Source organism: Saccopteryx bilineata, chromosome 2 (assembly GCF_036850765.1).
Source record: "Saccopteryx bilineata isolate mSacBil1 chromosome 2, mSacBil1_pri_phased_curated, whole genome shotgun sequence".
Lineage (NCBI taxonomy): Eukaryota > Metazoa > Chordata > Mammalia > Chiroptera > Emballonuridae > Saccopteryx > Saccopteryx bilineata.
The window spans coordinates 119,353,774-119,366,506 of NC_089491.1; the positions used below are offsets into that span (position 1 = coordinate 119,353,774).

At 38.6% G+C, this 12,733-nt stretch overlaps 1 protein-coding gene across 3 annotated transcripts in view; it reads left to right on the forward strand.

Annotated features, from left to right (window-relative positions):
- The window catches only part of CEP83 (centrosomal protein 83), a 104,644-nt gene that overhangs the window by 3,125 nt on the left and 88,786 nt on the right, over positions 1-12,733 (forward strand). The window lies entirely within an intron of this gene.

Sequence of the window (12,733 nt, forward strand, 5' to 3'; positions counted from 1 at the left end):
TGGTAAATAAAGCTAACTTGTGGGCGTTTTTTTTTTTTTTAAGTGAGAGAGAGAGATAGATGTGAGGGACAGATAGACAGGAAGACAGAGAGATGAGAAGCATCAGTTTTTTGTTATGTCACTTTAGTTGTTCATTTATTGCTTTCTCGTATGTGCCTCGATGGGACTGGGGTGGGGTGGGGGCTATAGCTGAGCCAGAGGCCCCTTACTCAATCCAGCAACCATGGAGTCCCGTGCTCAAGCTGATGAGACCACGCTCAAGCTGGCAACCTTAGGGTTTCAAACCTGGGTCCTCAGCGTCCCAGGCAGATGCTCTATTCACTGCTCCACCACCTGGTGAGGCCTATCTTGTGTTTTTGACTAGGGCACCCTAAATGGTGAGTCCCTTGAATTCTGTAACAACCTGATTTCTTCTTTACTTTCCTAAATTCTAAATTGTATCTTTTCTATAAAGTTCAATTCTGCCACGAACTCTGTAGGGGAAGAAAAATTCTCTACACTCTTGGGGTCTCTGGCTGGGCCGAAGATTTAAATTGACGTAAGACAGATTAACAGGAGAAAAAGCATCCAAGTTTAAAAAAAAAAAAAAAGGTACAAGTATATGGGAGCCTTCACCGGAGAATAAAGACTTGAAGAAGTGACCAGAGCAAACAGCTTTTATACCTTTTAGACACACAATAAATTTGTGAAAATGACAAGATGGGTTTGGGCTAGGAGCAGTAAATTGTGGAGAATGACTAGGAAGATAAGCGTTTAACAAGGCTGTACGGATTTCTGGGTTTTTATTCCTTATATCTGGTAATGAGAATGTCTTCCTCCTTACAGGGAGGGCACCTTTCACATGGGAGTTTAACTCCTGCTTTTGGAAAGAAAAAGGAGGGTCAGAATGCCTCTCTTGAACCTGCTGTTTCTCCTGTGCATTTAGCTCAAAATAATCAGTATACTGAAGTGGCATATTTTGTGGTGACATGTTCTGAACTCCTTCACTTCCAAAATCCTATATTTGTTGGTTATAACTCACTAATACTTTATGTCGATGTATTTTTAAAACTTATTTCTACGTATGTCTTACCTTCCTAACTAGATTGTAAGCTCCTTAAGGGCAGGGCACAGTTTCTTCCAAACAAGTTGCAGAATAAAATTATTTTTTCCTGTGACAGAGAGAGGGACAGATAGGGACAGAGAGACAGGAAGGGAGAGAGATGAGAAGCATCAATTCTTTGTTGTGGCACCGTAGTTATTCATTGATTGCTTTCTTGTATGTGCCTTTACTGGAGGGCTCTAGCTGAGCCAGCGACTTTGGGCTTAAGCCAGCGACCATGGGGTCATATCTGTGATGCCATGCTCAAGCTGGTGAGCCTGCATTCAAGTTGGATGAGCCCGCTTAAGCCAGCAACCTCAGGGTCTCAAGTATGGGTCCTCTAAATCCCAAGCTGATGCTCTAGCCATTGCGCCGCCTGGTCAGGCATGAATAAATGTTTCTTAAAGATAAGAAATGTGCGTTTCTACTCCTCCTCCCATAGCATGGTGAAAGTAAAAGAAAATCTTTGAGAAGGGCAGCTGTAAACTGTAAGACAGAACATTAAAGAGGAGATTCATTGGAATCAGAAGAAAAGGTACTGTTCCTAGACAATGTGAATATTTGAGAATTTCCCAGCATGATATCACTGGTAAGGACTGCCTCAGGAGTCAAAGTTAGGTCAATTTCCTGAGTCCTCCTGAGTAGAATCTTCCTTTAAAAATACTTCCTTCCCAACTCCTACCTCTCTCCTCTCCCTTTCCCCCATTTTACCTTTCCATTTTACTTTTTACCTGGTCAGGACTTAATTTGTGAAATTATATCAGTACTTTCATTTGGCTCTCATAAATTAGTAATTCTCTTAAGTTTTATATTTTTCCATATGGATGCCTCTCTGGGTCATGGTGGAGTCTGCTCTACCACAGATGGAGTCTAGCTCTACTTTTTTAGTTCAACTGAGATACAATCCAGGAAGAAAAGAAAGTTACGAAGTGCTTAGTTATTTGCTTTCTGTGTATTGTAACTTCAAATTGAGGTAGGCAGTTAGACATGAGCAGTGCAAGGACCATCGGCCAGGTACCTTGACCCCAGGGTAGCTTTTCCTCCCTAGCATATTGCTGGTTATAAGATTTAGACCCCTGACCTTTCATATTGCTGGTCATACAGTTCAGACCTCCCCTGGCGTTTCTTCCCCGGGCATGTTGCTAGTCATGCAGGTTAGATTTCCTTAGAGGGGGATCAAACAAGGGCACCAGAGGATAGCTCTTAAGCATTGAGCCCCCAGGACAGTGAGGTTCTGATGCACATCAGATACATCCAGGCCTCAGTTGTGTTTCAGCTCCAGGCCCAGAAAAGCAGCAAAATCAGACAAGTGATTCCAAAGCTGACCACAAGACTGGCTGCATTGACTAATGACCCCCGCCTGGTGCCTACCAATCAGTAGAGACCATGACACTGAAAGGACACACCTAGAAATCTGATGAATAATTTATTGAGATCCTCTCCTAAAATATCTACGCTTAAAACCTCTTATACCTGACCTGTGGTGGCTCAGCGGATAAAGCATTGACCTTGAATGCCAAGGTTGCTGGTTCGAAACCCCACGCTTGCCTGTTGAAGGCACGTATGAGAAGCAACTACTATGAGTTGATGCTTTCTGTCCCCCCCCCCCCCCGCCATTTCTCTCTATTCTCTCTCTAAAATAAATAAAAATCTAAAGAGTAAAAAGTTATTAAAAACACAAACCCTTTAGGACAGAGGACCCAGTGTACTTCTCCCAACCCCCGTGCTGTTCTCTCCCTCTTGCTCCCAGGCCCATTTTTCTTGCCTCTTTTTTCCCAAGCTCCAGGGGCCCTTCTTTTGCCTCTGTAACTTGTTTCCTGAGCCTATTTCTTCTACCTCTGTGACTTTCTAATAAACTTTCTCTTACAGATTATAAGTCTTGACTCTGAATTCTTTCTTTGTATTATTTTTTTTTTTTTTTTTTTGTATTTTTCCGAAGTTAGAAATGGGAAGGCAGTCAGACTCCTGCATGTGCCCTACCGGGATCCACCCGGCATGCCCACCAGGGGTCAGTGTCTGCCCATCTGGGGAACAGCCATTTTAGCACTTGAGGCAGAGGCCATGGAGCCCTCTTCAGCGCTGGGCCAGCTTTGCTCCCATGGAGCCTTGGCTGCAAGAGGGAAAGAGAGAAATAGAGAGGAAGGAGAGGGGGAAGGGTGGAGAAGTAGATGGGCGCTTCTCTTGTGTGTCCTGGCTGGGAATTGAACCCAGGATTTCCACATGCTTGGGCAATGCTCTACTGCTGAGCCAACCAGCTGGGGCCTTGACTCTGAATTATTTTTTAGCCAGAACTCAAGTATGGTGGTTGCTGGCTGTTGCCTAGTAACACTTTCAGAATAACATAGCAACTGCTGAAAACAGTAGCACTGGACTATGGGGATTTTCCTGATAAAGTTGCAGTGCCTATCTCTAGTGTTTGCATTCAATCTATCTTCCTCAAATAAATCACATTTTGGTTTAAGGCATGCATTTGGGGTGTGTTAAAGGACTTAAAATATAATTGATTTTTTTTGGAGTGTGACATAATTTGCACATTGCTTTTCACATACAGATGCATGATAAATACTATATATGTTGAAATTATAGTGTGTGCAAAGGATATGTGAAAAGACTGGTTCAATTAAAGATTAGTCTGTTATGACAGAATAGCTCTAAAGTAATAATAATTAACATTGATCTCCAAAACTGATGTAGCCAGACAGAGCTAGGGTAGATGAAGTTGAAATGGTTCTTTAAAGAACATTTTTCTATTCCAGAGATTCATGGAAAGTTTATATCCATAAGCATAAGTTGATAGGCATCATGATTTTGTGGGAAGAAAATTGTGATTCAGGAGACCAAGGCTTGACTAAATCACTTAATCTTTCTTGGCCTATTTTCTCATTTGAAAAAAATAAAATTCCTGAAGGTTTCAGAATTGTATGCTTCCAATTTAAAACAAATCTTATTTTTCTTGGTTATTGACTTAACACTTGAGTGCCTATTATATGTCTTGCACTATGCCAGGTACTGGGACTCGGACTGGTGTCAGTATTGAGAGACTAAGCCCTTAACGTGTAGGGTCTACTACACTAAACCTGAGTAGTTAGTGTCAATTAAATTTTGGGACAGTCAGTTGGTATATGGAGTGTTGGAGAATTAGTTGGTGTTAGGAAAACACCCACACATTTGATGTTAGAAGTTTTGTGAGTAAAAACAGTTCAGAACTATAACATCTTAAGAAACTGCCAAAATGTTTTCGAAAGTAACTATACAATTATATTCCTACCAAAAAAGTATAAGGGTTCCAGTTTCTCCATGTCCTCACCGACACTTGGTATCATCTGTGTTTTTGATCATAGCCATTTTAGTAGTACCTTACTGTGATTTTAATTTTAATTTCCCTAAATACAAATGACAAGCTTTTCATGTGCCTATTAGCCATTTATACACCTTTTTTTGGTGGAATGTTTACTCAAGTCTATCTTTGACCATTTTTAGCTTTTTTTTTTTTTTGGTCTCACTATTGAATGAAAATTTTTTTTAATATATTACAAAGATTTTTCTCCCAGTCTGTGGCTTGTTTTCTCATTTTTACTGGTGTCTTTGAAGTGCCAGATATTTGTCATTTTTTTCTTTCATGGCTTATGCTTTTAATGTTATGCTTAAGAACTTTTTTTTTCTTTAAATTTTTTAGTGAGAGGAGGGGAGGCAGAGAGACAGACGCCCCCATGTGCCCCAACCGGGATCCACCAGGAAAGCCCACTAGGGGGCAGTGTTCTGCCCAGCTGGGGCTGTTATTCTGTTGAAACCAGAGCCATTTTTTAGTGCCTGAGGTGGAGGCCATGGAGCCATGCTCAGCACCTGAGGCCAACTCACTTGAGCCAATTAATCCATGGCTGCAGGAGGAGAAGAGAGAGAGAGAGAGAGAGAGAGGGAGAGAGAGAGAAAGAAAGAAAAGAGGGAGGGGTGGAGAAGCAGATGGTCACTTCTCTTTATGTGCTCTGGCTGGGAATCAAAACCAGAACATCCACACGCTAGGCTGACGCTCTACCACTGAGCCAAATAGCCAGGGCTGTTTAAGAACTTTTTGCCTGATCCAAAGTCACAAAGATTTTCTTCTGCATTATTTTTAGCTCCTTCATTTAGATATAGGATCCATATTGAATTAATTTTTTTATTTAAGTCATAGGAGGGGTGACAGACAGACTCCCACACATTTGGTGTGGAGTCCATGAGCCCAGACCAAGAACCACCCAGCAACTCCATCTGGGACTGATTGTTGAGTACTGAGCCATTTTTAACATCCAAGGCTGATGTGCTCCAACGGAGCTATTATCCTCAGTGCCTGGGGCCATGCTTGAACTACTTGAGCCACTGGCTGCAGGAGGGGAAGAAGGAGAGAAAGGGGCAGAAGAAGCAGATGGTTGCTTCTCCTTTGTGCCCTGACTGGGAATCGACCCCAGGATGTCCATATGCTGGGCCCTCCGCATGCCTGGTTGACACTTGGTCCACTGAGCCACCACCCAAGGCTCTAGAAATTTAAGAGTTTGTCAACTTTTTAAAGTTTATCTTTTCAAAGAAGTATCTTCAAATTCCTTGGTTTTCCCCCCTATTTTTCTATTCTCTGTTTCATTGATTTTTACCCTAGTATTATTTTCTTTTTTTTTCTGCTGGCTTTGGGCTTTGTATGCTCTTTTTCCCTTTATTTTCCTATGATGGAAGCTAAGATTATTGATTTGAGACCTTTTTTCTTTTCTGATACATGTTTAAAGCTATCAATTTCCTTCTAAGCACAGTTTTAACTGCATTTTATAAATTTTGATATGCTTTTCTGTTTTTATTCAAAATATATTAAAATTTTTTTCCATGTGACTTTGATCCATGGGTTATTTTTGAAACGTGTTATATTTGTCAGTATTTGGGAGTGTTCCCATATTTCTTTCTGTTGTGGAGCTCTAATTCCATTGTGATCAGATAACATACTTTTAAGGATTTCAGTGTTTTTTAATTTATTGAGGTTTTGTTTTATGGCCCAGCATATGATTTATCATAGAGAATGTTCCATCTATGTGTGCTTGAAAATAATGTGTATTCTACAGTTTTGGGATAATAGTGTTCTGTTCATTATTCAAGTACATTGATAGTTTCAGTCAAGTTCTCTGTTTTCTTGCAGATTTTCTGCCTTATTCTGTCAGTCTTTGCATTCTACAACTATTTTTGTTGAATTGTCTGTTTCCATTATTTATTATTTCTTTGTTTTGCTTGATGTATTTTGGGAGTCTGTTGTTAGATTCATATACACTTAAAATTGTTATGTCTTCATTAGTACTATTTCTTAAATACTATTTTGTCTTGATACTCAGGGTAGTTTACTGTAGTATTTTTGTATGGTTATTGTTTTGGAGATATATTCTTTTTATCCTTTTAATTTTAACATTTTTATGCCTTTAAATCAAAGACATATCTCTTGTAGATAGCATACAGTTGGGTCTTGTTTTTTTAATGCAGTCTTAAATTCTCTGTCTTTTGAATGGAGATAATTAGTCCATTTACATTTAATGTAATTAATGACATTGTTAGATTTACATCTGTTATTTTGTTATTTGTTTTCTATTTGTCTCATGGTTTATTTTTCTATTTCCTTCCTTTACTGACTTCCTGTGTTTAATATTTTTAGTGCAACATTTTAATTCTTCTGTTGATCCCTTTTACAATATTATGTCATTTTCACTGTGGTTGATCTAGGGATTATAATATACATTTTAGCTTATTACAGTCTCCTTCAGAATAAAACTAAATTTGGTAAATTTTAGAAATTTTGCTCTAATATATCTCTTTTCTCTTCCTTTCTTGTACTATTATTGTCTTACATATTACAGCTATGTGTATTATAAACCCAAGAACACAGTACTTATTGTTTTATACAAATCATAGTTCTTCGCATAGTACTTGTTGAGTTATATTTCCTGATTTTCCTCAAGCATCAAATTATAAGGCACGTGAGGTTGGGGAATTCCAAACTGCAATTTCTTGCTTTCCCTAGCCTTTTTTTGTTGTTGTTTTGTTTAGTGAGAGAGACAGAAAGAGGGACAGACAGGCAGGAAGGGAGAGAGATGAGAAGCATTAATTCTTTGTTGTGGTACCTTAGTAGTTCATTGATTGCTTTCTCATATTGTGCCTTGGCCGGGAGGCTTTCAGCTGAGCCAATGACCCCTTGCTCAAGCTGGCAACCTTGGGCTCAAGTCAGTGACTGACCTTGGGCTTCAAGCCAGTGACCATGGAATCAGGTCTATGATCTCATGCTCAAGCCAGTGACCCCACGCTCAAGCTGGTAAACCTGCATTCAAGCTGATGAGCTCAGGGTTTCGAACCTGTGTCCTCTGTGTCCCAGGCCGACACTATCCACTGTGCCACTGCCAGGTCAAGCTCCCTATCATCTTGATAAGTGGAAGAAACTGCTCACCATTCATTCAGCAAATGTTTATTGACTACTGGGCATGTTCCAGCTATTGTGTAGGGCAGTTTACCTAGCTTAATCTATGATCTCCTGGAAGTTTTAATATAGTGAATGAAGGAGACTGGCGTACAATTAATTAGCTGAGTATAATAATGTGAAATGAATACATTGATGTGGATAATTATGTAGCTTGATGAAAAAGCACACAGAAACACAACTCAGAATGGACTGGGGAAAAATAAATGGAAGCATCTAGGAAAGACTTTCAGAAGGAAGTAATAACTGAGTTGAATATAAAAATGAGTGAAGGGTGAGATTAGGAGATTATAGTAGGTAGAGGGGTTAGCATGAGGTAAAAAGTATGGTGTGTTCAGTGAAGTACTGCAAGTAGCTTAGTGTTTTTAGGGCATAAGTACATATCAAGTAGTTGTGCAAGGTGAGAATGGAAAGGTAGAGAGGGTCCAGTTGGGAAGGGTTTTGTAACCTCTATTAACCTTGGGTTGGTCAGTTCCTCAAAGCTGGGAGTGGGAGGTACATTTTGTGTTTGACTTGAATTTTATTCCAAAAGCTACAATAAAAGATATATATATATATATATATATATATAATATCCAAATATACAGCTAGTGCTTGATTTACGACCACTATTGGTTCCGACAGACCGGTCGTAACATGATTTGGTCGTAAGTTGAGTAGGCTATATGTACAGTACTGTGAAATGATGTTATAAAAATCTTTAAGTCATATTTTATCATAATTTTCTTTCATTATTATATATATCATAGTTTTATTTGTTCATTTTATGCCATTTGTATAATCTCTACACCATTTTGTTTCTTATTTTTACATTCGTCAGGTTTAAGTAAAACACTGCATTACCAGTACAACTGGTTTAATATTTGCAAAGACCATTTGCGCTGCCAGATGCGGAGCAGTCGTGGCTAGTAATTGTGGTTGTAAAGTCGAATGGTCGTAAGTTGCATAGATTGTAAGTCAATCAATATTTGTATATATATCCAAATATATGTATATCCAAATGTACTATAAGCCATCTTTTAAAACATTAGAGACCACCATCAAGATATTAACTGATAAGGAAATAAAGATCTGGTATGTATCTTTAAAATCAAATTATATGAATTAAAATTTTTATTAAAATACATGAATAGCCTGACGAGGTGATTGCACAAGTGGGTAGAGTATTGACCCATATTTGAAACCCCAAGGTCGCTGACTTGAGTGAGGCTCATCTGGCTTGAGCACAGGTTTGCTGGCTTGGCTTGAGTGTGGGATCATAGACAGGACTTCATGGTTGCTGGCTTGAGCCCAAAGGTTGCTGGTTTGAGCAAGGGGTCACTGGCTTGGCTAGATCCCCAACTCCCACTGCTGGTCAAGGCACATATAAGTAGTAAGCAGTGAACAACTGAAGTGCCACAACTATGAGTTGATGCTTCTCATCTCCCCCTTCCTATCTTTTGGTCTGTCTGTCTCTCTCTCACTTAAAAAGAAAAAAAAAGTACATGAATCAAATGATATAGTCTGTTCTAAATATTAGAGTTCTATAAGATTTGAAAAAGAAGTTCAATTATAAAAATTGTTTGAAAACTGTTGTTGTAGGTAAAACGGAGTTATATTGATAAGAGAATTTTAAATGGTGTCATAGAGTTGGTAATCAACAGCCAAATATTTTTTGAGTATATTTTTTAGTATTTATTACATAATCTTGAATGGAAGGGAATGGAATTTGAGGACTTTTGAGTTATTTTTGAAGCAGAGGGTTGAACTTCAAGTGTCATTTTATATTTATATATTATCTGATGTGAAAAGGAGGCTTTTTTCTTTTCCTTTGGTCCTCAGTGGACTTTGAGGTTTTCCTGCATTTTTTTCAGTGACATTTTCCCTCTGATTGTAAACATAATCAATCTACCTTTGTGTAAAATAAGGAAAGTGCAGGAAATACACAAAATCACACCTGTCATCCATAGTTGTTACTTACTAATATTGAGTCTATTCTTTCTGGGTTTTTTTTTTATGTATATAGTCATATAAATATGCTTTTTACATATAGGGATTGTATAATTCTGTAAATATGTTTTTTTACAAATAAGGATTATATAAAGTATTTTGTAATCTGCTTTTCTCACTTTAACAAACATTTCCCAATGTTATTAAATATTTTTTCCATAACATTTTTAAAAGAAAAATTTAACTGTGAAATCATCTGGGCCTAGAGTTTTTCTTTAGGACATTTTTTTTCTACTTTATTGACTATAATTGATAAAAACGTGTACATTTGAAAAAGTAAATGATTTAAATTTTATATATGTTTATACCAGTGACACTATCACCACCATCAAGGTGTTTAATATATATCTATCACTCGCAAAAGTTTCCTTATGCCCCTGTGTGACCCTTTTCTCTTCCCAGCTGCTCACTCTGCCATTCCCAGGCAACCTCTGTTCTGCTTGATGTCACTGTGATTAATTTCCATGTCCTAGAATTGTACAGGAATGGAATCATATGACATATAATCTTTTGTTTAGATTTTTTTTACTCAGCAGTATTATTTTGGGATTTACCTAGATTAATGCATTTCTTTTTATTGCTGAGTAGGATTCCATTGTATAAATATATCACGGTTTGTTTACCTATTCACCTCTTGTTGGACCTGTATTTGAATCTCACAAATGAAGCTGCTATGAACATTTGTGTAAAAGTATTTGTATGGACATATATGCTTTCATTTGTTTCGGACAAATACCTGTAAGAGAATTGGCTAGATTATATGTAAGTATGTGATTACGTTTTAAGAAACTGCCAGAGTTTTTCCGTAGGATTTCCCCATTTCCTATTTCCACCAGTAGTTTATGACACTTGCAGTTTCTCTACATTCTGGTCAGTTCTTGGTATGGAAAATCTTTTAAATTTTAGCCTTTCTAATAGGTGTTCAGTAGCATTGCATTGTATTTTTAATTTGCACTTCACAAAGCACTAGTGATACTTAACATTTGTTTCAAAGTGTTTATTTATTGTTTCAAAGTGTTTATTTAACCAACCACCCATGCATCTTTTTTAGTGAAATGTTCAAATCTTTAGCCGTTTTTCATTGTTGTTTTGCTAAATTGTTTTTCTTATTTAGTTTTGAGAATTCTTTATGTATTCTGGACACAAATCCATAATCAGTATATGATTTGTAATTTTTTCTCCAATCTTGCCTTTTTTTTTTTTTTTTTTTTTGTCTTTTTTCTGAAGCTGGAAACGGGGAGAGACAGTCAGACAGACTCCCGCATGCGCCCGACTGGGATCCACCCGGCACGCCCACCAGGGGCGACGCTCTGCCCACTAGCGGGCAATGCTCTGCCGCGACCAGAGCCACTCTAGCGCCTGGGGCAGAGTCCATGGAGCCATCCCCAGCGCCCGGGCCATCTTTGCTCCAATGGAGCCTTGGCTGCGGGAGGGGAAGAGAGAGACAGAGAGGAAGGGGGGGTGGAGAAGCAAATGGGCGCTTCTCCTATGTGCCCTGGCCGGGAATCGAACCCGGGTCCCCCACACGCCAGGCCAACGCTCTACCACTGAGCCAACCAGCCAGGGCCGCCTTTTTTTTTTTTTATTACTAGCTGTTCCTGGCCACGCATTGCTGTGGCTCAGTCTGGTTAAATGGAAAAGAAAGAAAAGAGAAAGCACACATTTCTAATATGTTTAATTTCACAGTACTTGTGGGTATACAGTATTTTTTGTTGTTCCATTGTCTGTGCAGATATAGAGATTGTCTGGTTTGCCGACTCTAGAACACGCATCATATTGTCCACGTGAGAAGCAATCCGTGTGTAGATCTAAAGCGCACAATTCTAAAGATTGGCCCTGAGCTTTGTTGATGGTAATTGCAAACACCAATCGAATTGGGAATTGCAGTCTCTTAAATTGAAATGGCATATCCTTTGGAATCATAGGAATGCGAAGAATGAGGACATCTTCACTTTTGAAAGGTCCTGTCAAGATCGTTGCTTCTGTGACATTGCTTATTAATTTTTTACAGCGCACAGACCCAAACACTTCATGTTTACCATGAAATCCATCAGCGATTTCAGCTTCTATCTGAAAACACATGCTGTGATGTCATGCCTATCCACCAGTGATTGGCCAGAAAGTAAGAACTATTGTATGTTGTCCCAAACTGGATTGCATGTGAATGTAAGGAATAGGTCAGGACGTCCGTAGTGACGAACATATGCAATTGCATCTTGAGCATACTCATGCATATGATGTAGACTGCCTGTATATGAAGATGGCAAAATCGTTAGTCTTCCAATGTTAGTTGTATTACCGTCATTCACAACTGCATCTCACAAATGAACGTATTCTTCAGAGCGAAGCTTGGTCTGATTCAAATGGATGAATATCAAACGTTCTGTTTCGATTTTTGCATACATAACTATGATGTATTGGTGAAACAATTGACAGCATTTCAAAATGTGATTGTCTTCATTCTCTCAAATCATTAATCGGTATGAATAATAGTTCATTGCATTGCATTTCATATTTGTTTCTTTGCCACTGACTGGATTTGTCATCTTAACGTTGAAGTGATATCCATGAGCACCATCCCAAAAAATGATTGGTTATTGCAGGGCATTGTAGCATCGATGAGTTTCTGCAAGTATTGTCAATTGACTGTTTCTCCGATGAAGAACAATATCTCTAGGTTGGAATTGATATCCGACTGTAACAATTGCCACTTTGTCTATAGTTGGAGCATTGAATCTTTGCACATGTTCTCCAGCAGCCGCTTTGTCAGCATGAATAACAATCTTGTGTGTATCAGATGGCATCATGTCAATTGCTGTTTTGAACAAATGCACTAAATTGTTTTTTTCATGAAGAAGCTCTTGCAGTTGGGAAATGATGGACCAACCTTTTTATGCCAGTGGAAATTCCGCAGCATGCATTCAATTCATCATTGCCATCACCGATGAAATACATTTGTAGGAATTTATGTTGACCATCTGGGAACAGAAACAGGGAGCTAGCTTTATGATAAATTTGTCCTTTCACTTTGAAATTTGGCATGAATTGAGCTGTTACAATTTCTGCACCGAACAACGTCATTTGGAAGCATGAGTTCTATTTCCTGATATTAGATAGGAAATGCTTTGATTTGGTGGTATATCCGGCAAGCAAAGTTTTTAATGGCTCTGGCAGTTCTCCAAGTTGAG